Below are 9,105 nucleotides of genomic sequence, written 5' to 3' on the forward strand. Positions count from 1 at the left end.
CTGCCTGCACAAAAAACCTGTGAGTGATCAGGTCACATTAGGACCCTGTGTGGACCCCCCTCCAGCTTCACAGCATCCTCGTCCTCTTTAACCCACACAGCCTCCTCCCAGTAGTAAATCAAACCAAACAATAGAGGAAGATATCCGAGGGATTAGAGGTCAGAGGGTTGGGGAATACAACATCTCTATTTCCAGGATCAATTTTCAACCGCTTGGTAATCTCTTCCCCCAGGCTCCACATACCTCCAGTGGTCTCTCTGGCGGGGAGGTGGCATTGCCAGGCTGTTGGAGCTGGTACTCCAGCTGGGTGTGCGTGGTTGATAGGATAGCGGGGAGGTGAGGTTGTAGGTTGATGGTGTGGATGGACAGGAGAGCAGAGGGATGAGTAACAATAGGTCCCTCCCCTGTATCCAAACCTTACCTTAATCCTCACGGATAAAAGTGTAAATGTATGGTGTGTATGATCACACGCTTGTGACATTTTAGCAGATGAAAAACGTTCGGTATGTGTCTGTGTGCTTCCTGCGTGTGCACATGTCCACAAACTTTGTTTTAATCTGCAAATTTGTAAATGTGAAATAACTTTGAGTTCTTCCGAGCAGGCTGAATATTATCCCCAAGTTCCCGTTGTTATCTTGTGTACACACATTTGTTTATTTGATACAGCCCCGCTCCACTACAGCACTTCTGTATATCAAAGACAGCAGTGCGGAGCGTAATTGAAAATGGCTACCGTGGAGAAAGGTCTCTCTGCTTTGACTGAGAAGAGGCAGGAAAAAGCCTCATTCTCCGCTCCCTTCTTAGATCTATTTAAATAATTGAGGAGTAAACTGACAAATTAGGCACCTTTATGGACGCCCCTGGGCTCTCTCTGGGGTCCTTCACTTTTCCCAGTACAAGAGAGCGCCACTAGGCACTGGATAATATCTCTGTGTGCTTTGAGAAGAAGGGGGGTAGTGGGCCAGGAGGGGTTTCGCCAATCAAGCGGGCCACACTTCCTCCCCCAGGTTCTAATTTTGTGCCACATTAAAGAGCTCGGCCTCCATTTAGGACACAGAGAGGCATTTTCATAATTTGCCGGGTCTCTCGACTAGCTCGGGGTGCCTTTTTTCCTCTCTCTTGCCTCTCTTTCCCTCACTCTGTATCTGAATGGAAGGCCCGGGGAGGAAGAGGGGTAATTCATTCGTTTCCTTTCAACCAACCAGCTTCAGTTCTGCATAATGTTGCTGCTAGGTGTGTACGGAAGCTAATATTTATCTCTTTAATAATTCCCCATTAGACCTGAATATTATTTGCCACATAAAGCCTACACTGCTTATTGTGGGGTGTACATTGAAACGGAGGCGTTCGTGCATTGCAGCTGTGACCATTGATTAAATATGTGTACTGTACACCCAACACGTAATCTAGGTTAAAGTTGTTTTAATTCTTCTTGCTGACACCATCCATTCATGCAGCTGCAGCATGCGTAAGCATTGATTCATATGTGATTGGTCACATAATTCACAGTCTCAGGGGGCATTTCATCGCTGACAGACAAGCTAATCTGAAATCCCCCAATTTACAAATGAAAATCCCACCATCCAATTGAGCTAATAGAGGGACTTGAATGGGATAATAAGATGTGGTGTAATACTGTGTAAAAAGCCTGTAATGTTGTGTTGGTGTAAGAGCCTGTGTGACTGGATGTTTGACTGTTTGCAGTGATTATAGGGGCCTCCGGGCCTGGCGACAGCTCCGTGGCTGGGACAGGGAGCTTCTCCCTGGGCAAGGAGATACGCCTGTCTGCCCCTTCTGCTGGAGCTACAGGGACCAGGATGTCATGAGGGAGAGTGCTCCCTGTGAGCTCTCTCTCTCTCTCTCTCTCTCTGTCTGTTTTGCTTTCTGTCTCTTTCTGTACGTCTCTCTCTCTCTCTCTCTTCCTCTCGTTCTCGGTCTGTACTATTGCAGTGCTTGCAGATGTGCACAAACAAGGGAGGATTAAAGCAAAACGAATCTAAACAGACAAATGGAATTAGAATGATGGGTGTCGGTGGGCTGGTTCACAGTGATAAACATAATGATGCTCTGTATGTATGTGTGTGTGAGTGTGTGTGTGTTCCTGTGTCTGGGGGATTATCAGTGGTTAGGTGTGTGGTGTGTATGGCTGGGTGACTGCTTCTGGGTGTCTTTGTGTGTTTGCCTATCCGTCTATGTTTTTGTAATTATGTGTGTGTATATTTACTCTGTCTATAGTTGTGTGTTTGATAAATTAGTTATTCCATATTGTCTCACAAAAACAAGTCTCTCTGTGCCCTCTGCATGTGTGTGGGTATGTTTCTCTGTTTTCCTTTCTGTTAGGGTCATATTTCTTTCTCGTCTTCCTCTGTGTTTCTGTTTGTGCAGCGGACACTTTTGCCCGTGTGTGCTTAGTGGTCACCGAACTCAGTACTGACCTGTAACTTGAATATCATAAGGCACTATTTGCTGGAGTGGAATATGGAAGTGTGAAGCTGACCACTGCTCTGCTGTTTATGTGCAGTTGTGTTGTGTTCTTATGCCAGCAGTCTGTGCGTTTATGTGGTGTTGAGGTCAGGAGTGTGGAGGAACCAGCAGGGGGGCAGTGATCAACAATCTGGGGCTCCCCTGCAGAGGGGCTCTGGGATTAGGGCTAAACCCTGTCCTGCCAGATGGGCACAACACATCCCCACATCACACAAGCACCAGCACCTTTAGGACTGCTTTTGCCCTGCCCCCTTTCTCTGTGGAAACTTAAGTGACTTAAACCCGAGGTAAAAAAAAAGAGAGACAAAAAAGCAAACTGATATACTTACACACTTTTTAAAAAATCCAGTCTGTGCAGTATTGATATGTATTTTTTGTTTGTTTAAGGAATACCAATTTCTCCACTGATTGAATTTTCAAATTTGGTGCATGAGTGTTTTGTTACACTGACGTAGCAGGAAAAACGAGGCCGTGATATGTTGTCCATCGTTTCTTCTCAGGACCTCACAGAAACGCGGCAGAGGAGACGACTGAGATGAGGCACGCTTCAAAGTGTCAGGTAGTGGACAGTATGGCCAGTCAGCAGGTTTCAAGGGCATCAGAAATGAAACTTACAGGTTGTTTTGATGTGCTGTATTTTAGAGCCACAGGCTACACTGAAATGATAAAGTGTGTCTGTGTGTGTGGGAAGGTCTGTAAGTGTGTAGATTGGTGGCTCAGGCATCAGCAGTGGGTTGATTGCTTCCTGCTTGACTCTTATCAGGCACAACTGGCACTAAATAGCATCTATAATATTGAATGTATTCCCATAAATCTATAAAATTATTTGCTTTTTATGCATTGGCTCATCGACCTTGTGAAAAATCTTGCCGTTTTCTGTTTCGTTACAATTCCTTCTTAAACTCATAGCGACCTATGAGTCCATCAATCGCAAGTGGATAACTTGACATTTGCATGAACCTCCAGTGCTTTGTGATAACAGCCCACCTGTAACTATTATCCACTGGTTCCCCAGCATGACTTAGGAAATCATCTCTGCATTACTAGAAAGCAGATTACATGAGACAAGTGTACAAACAAATAAAAGATTACAGGCTGTGAACATGTTTCAGTCTAATTCCCTTTCAACAAGCTGTGCTCAGCACAATGCTTTTCTCTCCCCAAGCTAAATTTGGATTTCCCCGTTGATGTGAAGGCCTGCTGGCCAGCCATGTCTTCCACCAAGAGCACAACCTCTGTAATGACAGTGTTCCACAAGACTGGCCTGTCTCCTCTGCTGGTATTAGTTAGGCTTTGGAGTTCAAGTGACTACAGGGTTTAAACATGGATTTTTTTTTAAAAAAAGAGGGGAAGAAAGACTCGCTGTTGTTCTTGAAAAGCTGTGTTTATCCAGGATTAGAGACACCAACATGTTAATAATTGTTTCTCACAGAACTGCAAAGAAGCACTTTCCTGTAATCCCCTAATCAGGCATTACACCTCTGAGCGAAGCCACAACGCAGGCGCGTCGTGTCTGTGACGCAGCACGCCTACACTGTGTCATACACCCACATCTTCCCCCAAACTACACCCACTTTGTACAAAAGCACCTGCTCTAGTTTTCCTTTTGTAATCTTTGTAATTGTCATGAAGCATCTGCTGTGGATGTATCATAAAGTTCTGCATGTGTCTTTCATTCATTTTTCACTATAACAGTCTGGTGTTGTTTAAACATAACATTTATTAAAGCACAATACTTCTGCTCCACTAGGTTTCAGAAATATATATTCAGACTTCTACTTTGCAACATTTACAGCCAGAATTGCTGCTCACTGGTATAAGTTTAGCAATTTAGCTATTTTAATTAAAATGATAATTACACATATACATCATCCTATCTATAATAATAATTGGATCATATAATGATATATGATATGCCAATGCAAAAATCAGTTACTTTTGATATTTATAGTTAAATGGTGTGCTTGAGTAAAGGTAGTAAAGGTTATGTTTTTGGTAGCGTTTGCCTGCGTGCGCGTCAGTTTGTTCTGTTTTCAGTGAATTATGATTTAAACTTTCCATTAAAATTTGGCTGACATCCACTCAGGTCTCAATAATTCAATAAACTCAATAATTTAGTTTTAGAAAATTGACAAAAATCTTTCAAACTCAACTATGATTGTTACAAATGTGGCGTGTATCGTCAACATATAGAAAATGCAGTATAAAGATTTAAGATATCATATAACAGCTGACCTTTGACCTATTCTTCAAGGTCAGTAGCTTGATTTGAAGGTCAAAATGATACTAATGCTATATAGAGCTATTCAGAAGTATGTGCCATTGTTTGTATTGATACACAGGAATGTATGAAGGGGATTGTAAATATCACAGTACTTTGGAGCTCTGAGCTCTTCTTCAAATAAGGTCAAATTTTCATAAAATATCTTATTTTTACAACTGTGGTTAAAATTTTGCTGCCTTTGTTTGGATTGACAACATTTATGAAACAATACTGATATATAGAAGGTTATAAATATCACATTATAGCGTCATGTCACATTTGACCTCTGACCTCACTTTTACATTTCATATCTGCCTTTCTTTGAAATTGACCCAAAACTGTGTTTTAGCTTCAAGGAAAGTGTTGTCAGAAGAAAGTGAATATTCTGCCTACTTAGTTTGAACTATATGATATTTTATAATGAACTCAAGTTATTCATGTCCAGTAAGTTATTTATAAATCAGTACCTGTTACCCATTACATACGTCTGCATAATGTTTGTGTATTTAAAGTATCTGATTTTTACTGTGCTTAAAAGCCTCTTTAAAGTATTCTGAAAAAGAAAAAAGAAAACTAAGTGAATATATAAATAATACAATATTATTTCCTTATTAGTAAATAATGTTTAGAGAGAGTGAGCTGCCTTGGCAGAGGTTTGTGCTCTTTTTTTCTGCCGTTGCTCACGACATTATAAATATCTTGATTTGTAGAAAGGCAGATAAGATTTGTTTTCTGTCTGTGGTGTTTGTGCCCTAAAAGTTGTATAAAGACTTGGCAGCTCACAACTTAAGCTCGTTTTCTTTCGTCATTACTTCATGCTCATGTCTATTGTTTTGGGCGATGAATTATTTGTCTCTGTCACGATGAAACCTCTTTGAAAGCCAGTTTGTTATTTCTTAGGCCAGCTTGAAAGTACTTTCTGCAACCTGAAGCTGTGACACCTTGATGAGGTGGAATGCAGCACCTGTTGTGATGCCGCCAAGGTCACATAGTTTGATAGTCGTTGGTCTGCTGTCCTCGGTTGTACAGTGGCAAAGGGTCAGACATGAGACCACTGTACATGCTGAGATGATGACAGGGCTGAGGTTGGTGTTGATGAACTTTTCTTCAAAGCAGTCCTGGGGATGTGATGGCTGTCAACGTGGAAGCAGTAGATGAGCTTTCGTGTGCTTGTGTTTATGAAGATTCCTCCAATGTCGTGGCCTTTTGGCTCTAAACATGCTTGTTGAAGTTATTGCACCCTTCCCCACGCAGATGCATGTTTGTCTGCATGCTTGCTTGTTTAAATGAGACTCACCACATGTGGTTTTTCAGTCTTTTCAGTTCCTCATCCGGTTTTGTTGTGATTTTTTTCTTTTCGTGCATCCATTGTTAGCGCTGAATGTTTGTTTGTTTGTTGTTCCCCCTGGTTTCTGCCCTCCTCCTGTCTCCTTGCGGGTTGGAGAGTGTGGTGAGGGGATCGGCTGGGATTAACCTGGGGAATTTAATTAGTGGACCTGTCTTCACCGCTCTTAACATTTCAATCTCCCTGGGCTGGCTGACTGGCCAGCAGCTGGGGAGTTCAGAGGCAAGACACATGTTTAACAAACAGATTAGTCAGTCATCCTGGCAGCGTACGTATGTGATGTAGAAGCGAGAAAGATGAAGAGGAGAATAACTGAGAAAGCATAAAGGAACACCTTTTGCAGTGGGACTGTCAATTATTACAGCTACATATTTTGACTTTAAAGTGCAGTAATAACCAGCTGTGACCATGAGGGGGGGCACTTTTTATTATTTTTTTTATACATACACAGTACTTGCCACTAACTTTAATAGCTAAAACTGGGGATTTGTGTGGCTAAATGAAACGTTTTTGGTTTTGGTAAAATTGGTCGAGATGTAATTTTTCACAGGACAGTTATCATGCTCTAATATTTTAGAATAATTTTGGCCGGTATGATTTAAATATCTGACCACACCCTGTTCTGTTGGTGGAGGTGTTGGGGAGCAGCGTTATTGTGTAACCACTGTGAGCTTGGGGTAATCACTATTCAATTCAAAGCCACACTATTTCATTGTAATCCTGATGCTAAACTCCCCATTACCCCATCTGGGACCCATCAACAACACCCCCCCACTCCCACCTACGCTGCAAACACGCACTCAAAGCAACCGTGGCTGTGTGTTAGAAGTGCTGTCTGCCCTGTGAGCGCCTGCTAGGAGGGGTCATGTCCAGCAAATTAAAAAAAGCTGCTGTAGGAATGTCGCCAAGTCTCACAGGAGCAACCGGCACCCATCCCTCTTCCAGTGCTGACCCACTGGTCACCGGTGAATCCCCTGTTTGTATTCTGCACACACACCCGGCTCCGGGGAGCGATCCCACAAGCCTCCTGTGGGACTGCTGATAATTTAAGTCAAACATTATGTCCCTGCTTGTTTGACACCCATTTAAAGCTTTTCAATCACATGTGTTTGCCACAGTCCATCGCCTAGCCTCAGAGTGCTATCCATGTCACACCTTTTCAAAGACCTAATCAATTTTGTTTGATCAAGTTCCTCGTGTCAAAACAATTGATTTTTCTTCAGAATGAGATTGGTTGACTGATAATTCTGAATAGGTTAGGTGCCCCTTTTTGATTTCTATAAAACGAGGTTTGTGGACTTTGTTCCCCTCCCCCAGCGTGCCTCCCCTCTGTGCCCCTCCTAGTTTGGGGCTGACTGGTGTCACAGTGTAATTAAGGACTCTTAAAGAGCTACGGAGCATACTCATTAATGAACTGTAGCATCCTTGCTGTCCATAGACTGAAAAGAGGAGGGAGGGGCCGATTCAGCTGGAGGGCTTGCCGGCTGAATGGCTCGTAGTTCAGTTGGTGTCCAGAAGGTTGAAGAAGAGCCTAAAAATTGCACAAAAAAGGTTTTGTTGATAATTAAAAGCATGATGGGAAGTTGATTATCTTTTTTCAGGGGTAATAGTCATTATTTAACAGGCAAAATCTTGTCACTTGGGTTATGTTTGGTTTTATTTTTAAAGTCTCTGCAATCTATTAAGGGTGTTCACGAGTTCCTCTACCCTTTCAACAACAACAATTAAAAACACACACACACACACCTGCCCCCCCAATGCCGTTTTATTTTTTGTGTGTTTTTTTCCATTTTCATGGAAATGCAAAACAAAACAAATGGCTGTGTTTGTCTTTATGAAAGTAGGCCAAACAACTGCTGACAAACAAGAGGGGGAGTTGTAGGTCAGGGCGCCCCAAGCCATGTGTAACCGTGCCTGTTGAGAGAGCATGACACACTGTATAAGCCACAATAGACACAATAACATACAAACGCCCCTGCCAGAATGATGTAATATTGTCTAGACTAAACAAAGACACACACGGGGGGAAAAAAAGTGTGTTCTTGTTTTTTGGACTGGGCAAATGAACTTAAACATTTATACCAGCTCCAAGAATCGTGGTTCAAGTCTGCTTCACTTTTGGTTTTATTATTTTTCAAATCTTTGAAATATGTCAAATATTTCAAAAAGAAAAATAAAGTAGACTCGTAAAAATGTAAATATTTGTTTGTTATGATGTGAAAAGTTGTTTCACTGGAAAACCATCTTCACCCACACAGCACAGATAATTTTATTTACATTGAGAACTTCATAGTGCTAAATTTAACACAACCATTCAGATTTACTCAATTTGTTTTGTCAAAATGTTTGTAGTTTTAATAAAACTCGACAAAAATTTAAGAAATACATGCAATGTCAAAAATAGAGCTCATTCGAACAAAAAATCCTATTAACAGTATATCTGAGAGTGACTCCTGAGTTTTCCAGCCAAAAGAAAACTTGTTTCTAATTATTTAAAGTGGCAGATTGTGTTTCCATTTCAGGGAAACAGAAATATAATTTCTTTAATTTCACAGATCAGTTTGTCAGCATCTCGGTGAGATCAGCTGCTCTGGGCACATTTGAACAGCATCACTCCCGGGTTGTATGACCTGCTTTTGAGACTCTGACACCAACACTTCTTGGTATGTTTGATGTAAGGAATATAAAACCAAGACTGCAGTGAAAAAAAAATTACAACAAGCACTTGACAGAGTCAGACTTTCTTGTATTTTTTAATGGGGTCTTAAGAAGTAATTCTTTTCTTTGTTTGTTTGTTAACTTAACACTAACCTATGAATTATTCAAGCCTATAAAAGCCACCTAACTCTAGAGATGAGCCAGTGTTGTGCCTAAATACAACAGACAACTTAACAAGCACCCAATTTAAAATGTATCTTTAGGCACTTTGTTACTAGCATCCAAGAACACCTCATTTGTTCCCATTTCTGTAAGTGAATTTATGAAAAATGATAGCTCAGTTTAAGAGGCATAA

This window comes from Oreochromis aureus, linkage group 19, assembly GCF_013358895.1.
Source record: "Oreochromis aureus strain Israel breed Guangdong linkage group 19, ZZ_aureus, whole genome shotgun sequence".
Lineage (NCBI taxonomy): Eukaryota > Metazoa > Chordata > Actinopteri > Cichliformes > Cichlidae > Oreochromis > Oreochromis aureus.